Raw genomic sequence first — 9,105 nt, 5'->3', positions numbered from 1 at the left:
CCATCCAGCCATCTCATCCTCTCTCGTCCCCTTCTTCTCCAGTCCCTAATCCCTCCCAGCATCAGAGCCTTTTACAATGAGTCAACTCTTCGCATGAGGTGGCCAAAGTATTGGAGTTTCAGCTTTAGCATCATTCCTTCCAAAGAACACCCAGGACTGGTCTCCTTTAGAATGGACTGGTTGGATCTCCTTGCAGTCCAAGGGACTCTCAAGAGTCTTCTCCAACACCACAGTTCAAAAGCATCAATTCTTCGGTGCTCAGCCTTCTTCACAGTCCAACTCTCACATCCATACATGACCACAGGAAAAACCATAGCCTTGACTAGACGGACCTTAGTCAGCAAAGTCATGTCTCTGCTTTTGAATATACTATCTAGGTTGGTCATAACTTTTCTTCCAAGGAGTAAGCATGTTTTAATTTCATGGCTGCAGTCACCATCTGCAGTGATTTTGGAGCCCCCAAAAATAGAGTCTGACACTGTTTCTACTGTTTCCCCATCTATTTCCCATGAAGTGATGGGACCAGATGCCGTGATCTTCGTTTTCTGAATGTTGAGCTTTAAGCCAACTTTTTCACTCTCCACTTTCGCTTTCATCAAGAGACTTTTCAGTTCCTCTTCACTTTCTGCCATAAGGGTGGTGTCATCTGCATATCTGAAGTTATTGATATGTCTCCCGGCAATCTTGATTCCACCTTGTGCTTCTTCCAGCCCAGCGTTTCTCATGACGTACTCTGCATATAAGTTAAATAAGCAGGATGACAATATACAGCCTTGACATACTCCTTTTCCTATTTGGAACCAGTCTGTTGTTCCATGTCCAGTTCTAACTGCTGCTTCCTGACCTGCATACAGATTTCTCAAGAGGCAGGTCAGGTGGTCTGGTATTCCCGTCTCTTTCAGAATTTTCCACAGTTTATTGTGATCCACACAGGCAAAGGCTGCAAAATGAGAGCAACTGTATAATAGTTTGGATGTTCTTTGGCATTGCCCTTCTTTGGAATTGGAATGAAAACCGACCTTTTCCAGTATTGTGGCCACTGCTGACTATTCCAAATTGGCTGGCATAGTGAGTGCAGTATTTCAACATATTCATCTTTTAGGATTTTAAATAGCTCAGCTGGAATTCCATCACCTCCACTAGCTTTGTTTGTAATAATGCTTCCTAAGGCCCCTTGACTTCACACTTCAGGACATCTGGCTCTAAGTGAGTGATCACACCATTGTGGTTATCCTGGTCATTAAGACCTTTTTCTGTGTATTATTGCCACCTCTTCTTAATCTCTTCTGCTTATGTTAGGTTCTTATCATCTCTGTCCTTTATTGTGCCCATCCTTATATGAAATGTTCCCTTGATATCTCCAATTTTCTTGAAAACACCTCGAGTCTTTCCCATTCTATTGTTTTCCTCTATTTCTTTGTATTGTTCATTTGCGAAGGCTTTCTTGTCTCTTCTTCCTATTGTCTGGAACTCTGCATTCAGTTGGGTATATCTTTCCCTTTCTCCCTTGCTTTTTGCTTCCCTTTTTTTTCTCAGCTATTTGTAAAGCTTCCTCAGACAACCACTTTGCCTTCTTGCATTTCTTTTTCTTTGGGATGGTTTTGGGAACAGGTCTTTAGATAGTTAGATATTTTCAGGAACTAATTTCATAATCCCAAATCCTTGCCTCTCTTCATATCTAGAAAAGCACTAAATCCCTTCATGATGACAACTCCTTGTGACTAGCAGAAAGCCTCTTGTAAAGTAAACATTTGATTGCACTGAACTTCCCCTTCACCAAAATCTTATATATTGACCTTCCCCCACTACCTCTTTGCAGCAGTTTCTCAGAACTATCTGTGGTGCTGTCTCCCAGGCTGCAGTCCTCAATTTGCCCTGAATAAAAGGGAAGTCACAGCTCTCAGGTTGTGCGTCTTTTTTTTTTTAGTCGGCAAGGCCCTGCAGCTGTTCAACCCAGTGTAACCAGAGTTGATGTAACCCAGCAATATAGTCACAAGGTGGAAGAGATAGGGGCTATAGAAGTCACACTTGTTAGACAGATCCAGTGTCAGTGAACCACTGAACTCACATATATGGAATTTTTGTCGGCATCGAAGAAAGACTGAAAGAATGTACCATGTGCCCATCCGAAGCAAATACATAGCACTGGACATTTTGGAGGAAGGTCTGTGGGAATGCTATGGAGAGGTTGAAGCAAATCCCCAATTATTGGGTGTTTTTCTATAACAACTACCTCAATTTCAGTCCATTCTAGAATAATCTTTCCATCCATTAAGAACAACTATTCACCTGGCTCCCCAGGTGGCTTGGGGGTAAAGAATCTGCCTGCCAATGCAGCAGATGCAGGAAATGGAGACAAGGGTTTGATCCCTGGGTTGGGAAGATCCCCAGGAGGAGGAAATGGTAACTGACTCCCGTATTCTTGCCTGAGAAATCCCATGGAGAGAGGAGCCTGGAGGGCTACAGTCCATGGGGTCGCAAAGAGTCAGACCCACTGAGCACACACACATTCCTTCCTTCCCCCCGTCCTGCAGAAACGCACAGCCCAGTATTCCCCAGCCTTCTCCCAACTCTCCATCCTCCCATTCCTCAGGAGGGGCTTCCTGGAATGATCCCACGAGTTGCTTAGTCATTTGTTTTACTCTGCATCTACTTAGCTTTCAAGCCTTCACTTTTTTGCCTTTAACCCAGGGAAGCATGGGACGTTATCTTAGGTTGTATCAGGGATATCTGCCCAGTCTCTTCTTCAGAGTCCCCACATCCTGAAGGCAAAAGACAGACTTTCATGACTAGTTCAGCTTAACTCCATGCCCACCCCCACCTCCATCCTCCAGCATCAAGGGCTCCTGTAATGGAGGCTCAGGGCACAGACGGGGCTGTCCCGAGCCACCCCCTTAGGAAGGGAGCACAGAAAGGGGTCTGGCTGGCAGTTTGGCCCCAAGTCGACTCACTCCTCAATCTGCTCTGACCTCACAGTTGATTCCACTGAAGTGATGGCTCTGTTCCTGGTGACCAAGCCAGTGCCTGTATTTGGCTTCCCAAATCCATTTTATTTCTTCTGCTGGGTCCCTGTGCTGCCTCACTGCCCAGCACTATTATTCCTCCAAAGTTGCACTGCTCTGCCCACGAGTCTTTCTCAAGGACTGGAAATCTCCCTTTGACACTCACCCCTGGAGCTGGGCCTCCTTTTATCTGGGATTGTTAGCCCCCCTCTCTGCCCTCTGCTTGCTGTGGGCTCAGCACAACTTAGCCATACCATGCCCTGCCCCGTGCCAGTTCGCCTACTCTGGCCCTTGAGGTTGGCCTGGTCTAGAGACTGCAGAGTGGAAGCAGTAGGCTAGTTTAAATGATGGTCTACCCTGGTACGTGGCAGCTCTTGTGCTCTCTGTTTTTAATTTAAATTTGAATGCTTTCAGGCTAGACAAACATTTTCCACCCCCCCCAGAGACCCCACAAATCCCTATGCAGCCAAAAACATAAAAGAAGAAACCCAGTTTTGTTGAATACTTGCCAGACACTAGGCTCTGTGTATATAATTGGCTCACTTAATCCTTCCAGCAACCCCAAGTGGGTGACATTACTATCTCTGTTTACCCGTGGGAATACAGAAACTCATGGAAGTTGGGCAACTTGCCCCACCATACAACGACAACTGGCAAGTCATAAATAACAGATCTGAAGTCCACACTATTTCTACCACGCCATGAGTGGAAAGAGTAGGTCTTGATTAGACTCTGCAGTAAGGAGGCCCCACTGCAGCGGTGTGGAGAGAAGACAGACGAGCAGGGAAGTGAGTGAACGGACAGCTCAGGGATCACAGGAAGGAGGGGGCTCGACCGGGGAATTCAGGCAGCAGCCCCGGGGAAAGACAGCAGGTCAGGACCGGCTGGAGATTGGGACGAGATGATGAGGGCCCAGCAGGGATGTCTGTCAGGTCAGGGAGAATGCAGGGGAAGGGGGGCCTTGGGTGAGTGTCTAAGGAGCTCCTATGAAAGTGAAAGTCGCTCAGTCGTGTCCGACTCTTTGCAACCCCACGGACTACACAGTCTGTGGAATTCTCCAGGCCAGAATACTGGAGTGGGGAGCCTTTCCCTTCTCCCGGGGATCTTCCCAACCCAGGGATCGAACCCAGGTCTCCCACACTGTGGGCAGATTCTTTACCAGCTGAGCCACAAGGGAAGCCCAAGGGGCTCCTGAAACATCACAAATCGAACTGGCCAAGAAGTTGAGAGGCAGAGACTTGATCAGCCTTTCCCTAGGAGCGCTGGTTAACCTTGGCTGCACCGCAGGGCTCCAGGGGAGCCCGAGGACACAGCTGTGGCCCTGCTCAGGACGGGAAGAGGACAAAGAGCTCCAGGTCAAGGAAGGAAACATCCGTGGGGACGGTGCGGCCCCCTTCCAGGAGCTGAGCAGCAGCTGCAGAGCAGGCTGGCGACTGAGGATTAGCAGCCCTGGAAGCCTGCAAAGGGCAACACGGGCAGTGGGGCAGGTGCACGGAGCTGATGAGGAAGAGAGAGAACGCCAAGGGCAAGGGCGAGTGCCAGCTGCTGTTTCCAGAAGCTGGTCGATGAAAGGGCGAGGAAGCGTGGGGTCTTGTTTAACAGAGACGGAGTATGTGGCGGAGGGGAAGGAGTCAGTGGCCAGGAAATTATGAAGGGAGTGGGTCTGTCTCTGTCTCTGAGAGAGGCGAGGGCGGGATCGGGGGTGCAGATGGAGAAGGTGCCCTCCCGCTAGTCAAGAGAGCTCCTCTTCCTCGAGAGAGAAAAAAGCTGTAGAGGAAACCTCCGGGATGCTCTGGCTTGAGAAGAGAGGTGATGATGGTCAAGAAAAAGAAAGGCGTGAGGCTCTCCTGGAAGGAAGTGAGCTGGGTACTCCTTCAAGCAAACACGAACCTTGGGGCAGGGAGCTCCCCGGGCTCCCTCAGTCACCCCCAGGGCCACAGGACTTGCGCCAACACTTGGCTGCATGCTGCTCTCTCTACAGCCCCATCCCCACCTATATGTACCACTGCCTGCCTCCGGGTGCCAATGGGCAGAAAGGACTTATCACTGTCACCGCAAAGGGACTTTGAATTTTTCTATGAGAACCACTGAGTGTTTTCACTTTTATTTTCCCCCTGGCCCTCCAGCCCACTTCCTCACAAGACAGGGCCTGCTGGGGACCCAAGGGAAACGGCTGCTGTCTGGCCCTCCAAACGCAGTTTCACTCTGAGCAAAGCAGCAAACGCTGTAGCCTGGCTTTGGCCTCAGCAGCCCTGGGGGTGACTTCTGCCCTGCACCTTGTTCCCCAACACACACACACACACACCCCACCTACAACACTACTGGGGTGACAGCTCCTGCCCCAGAGGAACGTCAGGAAAAGTCACCATCTGAACAGGTATTGCTGTTCAGAGGAGGCCTCAGCTGCTGCCCTCCTCCCCCTGGTCTCCTGACTCTTATTAAAGAACCCGGATGGGTGACAAAGGTGTCAGGCAACCTTTGATGAACGCCCTTTGGGTCCCCCACCCTCCTGCCCAGAATCCTGGTTTCCTCTAGCCACAAAACTATCAGAGCTCATGAACTGGAGTCAGAAGACATGGGCTGGGGTCCTGGCCACTCCCCACGTGCTGTGAGATGTTTGAAGTCACGTCTGAGGCCCAGCTTGTAGTCCGGTAACATACAAGAACAGCAGCTGCCTCCCCCTGCTCTTGGGGAGGCGGTGAGAAGTTCAGCAGGTGAGACAGCTATTTGTCAACTGGACGGCGCTATGCTGACTTTGGGGTGCAGATGAGTCTGCTGGCAGCGCAGGGTCTCCAGAGCCCCACCTAGGATGCGTTTCCCAGCCATTGGGCCCCGGCAGCTCGAAGCCCAAGGGAGACACACTTCCACTGAATTCAATGCCAGCATCTGTTTAGTCCTCCTCCGTGCCAGACGCCAGGCTACAAACAAGACCAGATACCCTGAGTCTCACCCTGAGTTTGCTAGCGCAGGTGGAACTAACAAGAGGTAGTGTCTGTTCATGCCATGGGCAGAGTCTCCAGGAAAACTTGCTCTGTCTTACCGGAAACAGATCATCCAGGCATGATCAGAGTCTGAGTCCACTTGTTAGTTGCTCAGTCATGTCTGACTCCTTGCCTGCTAGGCTCCTCTGTCCCTGGGATTCTCCAGGCAAGAATACTGGAGTGGGTTGCCATTCCCTTCTCCAGAATATCTTCCAAAACCAGAGATTGAACACGGGCCTCCCACACTGCAGGCAGACTCTTTGCCATCTGAGCCAAAAGGGAGGCCCTGGTAGCCCAGCAGTAAAGAATCCGCCTACAATGGAGGCGACTTGGGTAGATGTGGGTTCAGTCCCTGGGTTGAGAAGATCCTCTGGAGGAGGAAATGGCAACCCACGCCAGTATTCTTGCCTGGAGAATCCCAGGGACAGAGGAGCCTGGTGGGCTACAGTCCTTAGGCTACAGTCACAAAGAGTCAGAGGCAACCAAGCGTGGCAGCATGCAGGCACTTCCCCTTGTTCAGCCCTCATTGAGCTGGAGGTGGGTGGATGTAGCTCTGAGAAACCAAGGTGAGGGGCCTGGGGCAGAGGAACCACAGTCCTTGGAGACCCAGGCCTCGCCCAGCAGTGGTGCCCAAAGGGTTATTTCACTCAGTGCTTCACCCTCCCCATCTGGGCCATGTGAACAATAATCCTGCTTTGGCCTGACTCTCAAGGGCATCGTGGAGGACAAAATGAGAACAAAATGTCCAGAGCAATGGGAAAAATGCTTTGAAAGGGGAAGGGCTTTATGAACAAGGCTTTCATATTTTCTTCTTCAGGGTCCTCTTCAATAAAGCTGAGATAATCACAGAAGGTCTATTTCTCAGGCTAGCCTGATGGGACCGACTCAGAGACATCCAGCCCCCTCTCTCTGCAATCATTCCAGTGGTGACAGCGAGTACTTCCAGCGAATGGGACCCCATCGCCTTTCCATAGTTTTTCCACTACTCTGCCACCCAGGCCGGGTGGATGATGCTCGCAGATCAATGGAAACCCTGCTTGTCCTCAGATCTCAGCCCAGAGGACCGGAGAAAGTCTCCCCCTCCACCACCATCCCCAGGGCTACCACAGTTTGGCTCAGACAGAAGGCTTTCTTTTCCTGGTGTCCAGAACCCAGGGAGAGAGAGATTCCAGCATCTGAGGGTCAGCCCATTTCATCGAGTCCAAAACAAGAACCAAAACAGCAACAACAACAACCTCGATAAATAAAGGTTGGACATTTTCTGCCTCCAGTGCACCTTCATCTCTTCTGTAGCAACGTCTGTCTCTCTTGTTCAAATTGAAGTTGGAGGTGGGAGTGTTCAGATGATAAGGTTTTCACCCAAACCATCAATCGCGCTAACAGCCCTGTCTGCAGCTGTCTGTGGGGAAGGCGGGGAAGGCAAGGCAGGCAGCTGCATGCTCCATTTGAGAGGTTCTAGCCCAGGCTTTCCCTGCCTAAAATTATCTCACCCCCCCTCCCCAGAACTGTTCTATACCGAGAAGCACTTCAACCAATTTCTTTTCATTTTATGTCTCCTTTTAAAATGCATTCTCTGAAAGAAGGAATGTATTCCACTGGCCCTTCTCCACTTCTCACCCAGCACTGGTGCCCAATAAATATTTACTGAATTCAGTTGGTTACTAGAGGCCTGTCCGGAAGGGACACGGGTCAGAGCCCGGCGCTGTGGAGGGTGGGGTTCGCAGGGGACAGTCCCGGCCGGGAGCCACGCCTCGTTTCACTAACCCCACCGCGAGCGCTTAGCAGCCCTGCCTGTCACTGCGAGGTAACTGACTTCTGATGAAAGTAAATCTGAAATAGCCAAATATGGAAACTCTGCAGGAGGGGGCAGAAACAGCCCAGAGAGTCAGAGGAGACACCCGGGGGTTAGTAGCAAGAGCAGTGGCCCCAGAATTCACTGAGAATTCTCAGAACTGCCAAAACCCTGCAGAGCAGTAACAAGGGTGAGGCCACCTGCTGTGGAGAACCCAGTTTCCACCAATTCTCTGGGTGTTCCCTGGGCAACTCGTTCCTACCTGAGTCTTGGTTTCCTGCAAGACCCCTTTGAGCTCTCCTTGGCTGGGGGTGAGGGTGGTTCTAAATGAGCACGCCCAATCGAATGGCTCCCCTGAGGTTCCATGCATGCCAGTATTTAAGCTTCATTCTAAAATATTCTGGCTGGAAAGTCCTGCAAAAGTGGAAAGAGGGGATGCCTCACGGCGCGATGGGGGAAGACAAGGGTTTGCAGGCGCGCGTGCCAGGCACGCCTCAAGTCCTTCCCCGGCCCGCGCACCCCGACCTGCCTCTGGTCAGCGGAGTGGACACCCTCGCCCTGGAGGCGCTCCCCAGCTCGGGATCCCCAGTCTCCATCCTCGGAATACCCCTTCTCTGCTCAGAAAACTCGCTCCGGGCCGCGGAACCCAACCGCCCCCCACCCAATACACACCGCACCCACTCTCCCGCATCAGGGGCCACCTGCCCCGCCGGCTTCTCCCGACCCGGGGTCCAGGCCCCTGGGCCTCTTCGCGTGCACCCCCCGCGGCCGTCGGGGACTCGCCGGGCGCTAGCTGGGGACGGGCGGCCGGGCCGGGCTGCGGGGAGGCAGCTGCCGGGCTCCTGCCGCCGACGTGTTTTCGGTTTCAAAGTCATCGCGACGCGCTGAGAAGCGGTGCTCGGTGTGCTCCCTCAGGCCCCACGCGGCGACCCACCGGGACTCACCTGGGCTCGGCGCGCGGGCGCTCGGAGGGCGCCTGGCTGCTCCAAGGCAGCGGCTGCGAAGCAGGGGCTCGGCTCTCAGCTGCGGGCCCCTCCCGCCGAGGAAGGGGGCGGGCCCGGGCCCCGGAGAGGCGGGGCCTGGGGGGCCGAGGAGCGAGCGCGGGCGGGGGGGCCGCGCCCCCAGGGAGGGCGGACACGCAGGCAGGTGCTGGGCGGGATACTGAGAGACTGGTAGAAAGCTGGCCAGTTGGAAACCTAGCCGACCCTCCCTCGAATCTTGAGTATCTGGAAGGAAGTCATCTCTGATTTCCCTGGCTGCATTTGAACTGTACCCGTCTTACCCTTCAATCAGGGACAACTAGGCTCAACCAGTCCTTTCATATTTTGAC

General features: G+C 52.6%; 1 protein-coding gene across 1 annotated transcript in view; it reads right to left on the bottom strand.

The window, feature by feature from the left end:
* The window catches only part of TRAF5 (TNF receptor associated factor 5), a 45,234-nt gene extending 36,457 nt beyond the window's left edge, over positions 1 to 8,777 (bottom strand). The window contains exon 1 of the mRNA XM_040263107.1: positions 8,720 to 8,777. The gene's annotated coding sequence lies outside the window, so the exon portion shown is untranslated. The remainder of the gene's footprint in view (positions 1 to 8,719) is intronic.
* Positions 8,778 to 9,105: the final 328 nt, after the last annotated feature.

The sequence above is a fragment of the Oryx dammah genome, unplaced genomic scaffold (assembly GCF_014754425.2).
Source record: "Oryx dammah isolate SB20612 unplaced genomic scaffold, SCBI_Odam_1.1 HiC_scaffold_21, whole genome shotgun sequence".
Classification (NCBI taxonomy): Eukaryota; Metazoa; Chordata; class Mammalia; order Artiodactyla; family Bovidae; genus Oryx; species Oryx dammah.
The sequence above is the reverse complement of the archived record's forward strand: the minus strand, read 5'-3'. Positions and strand labels throughout refer to the sequence as shown.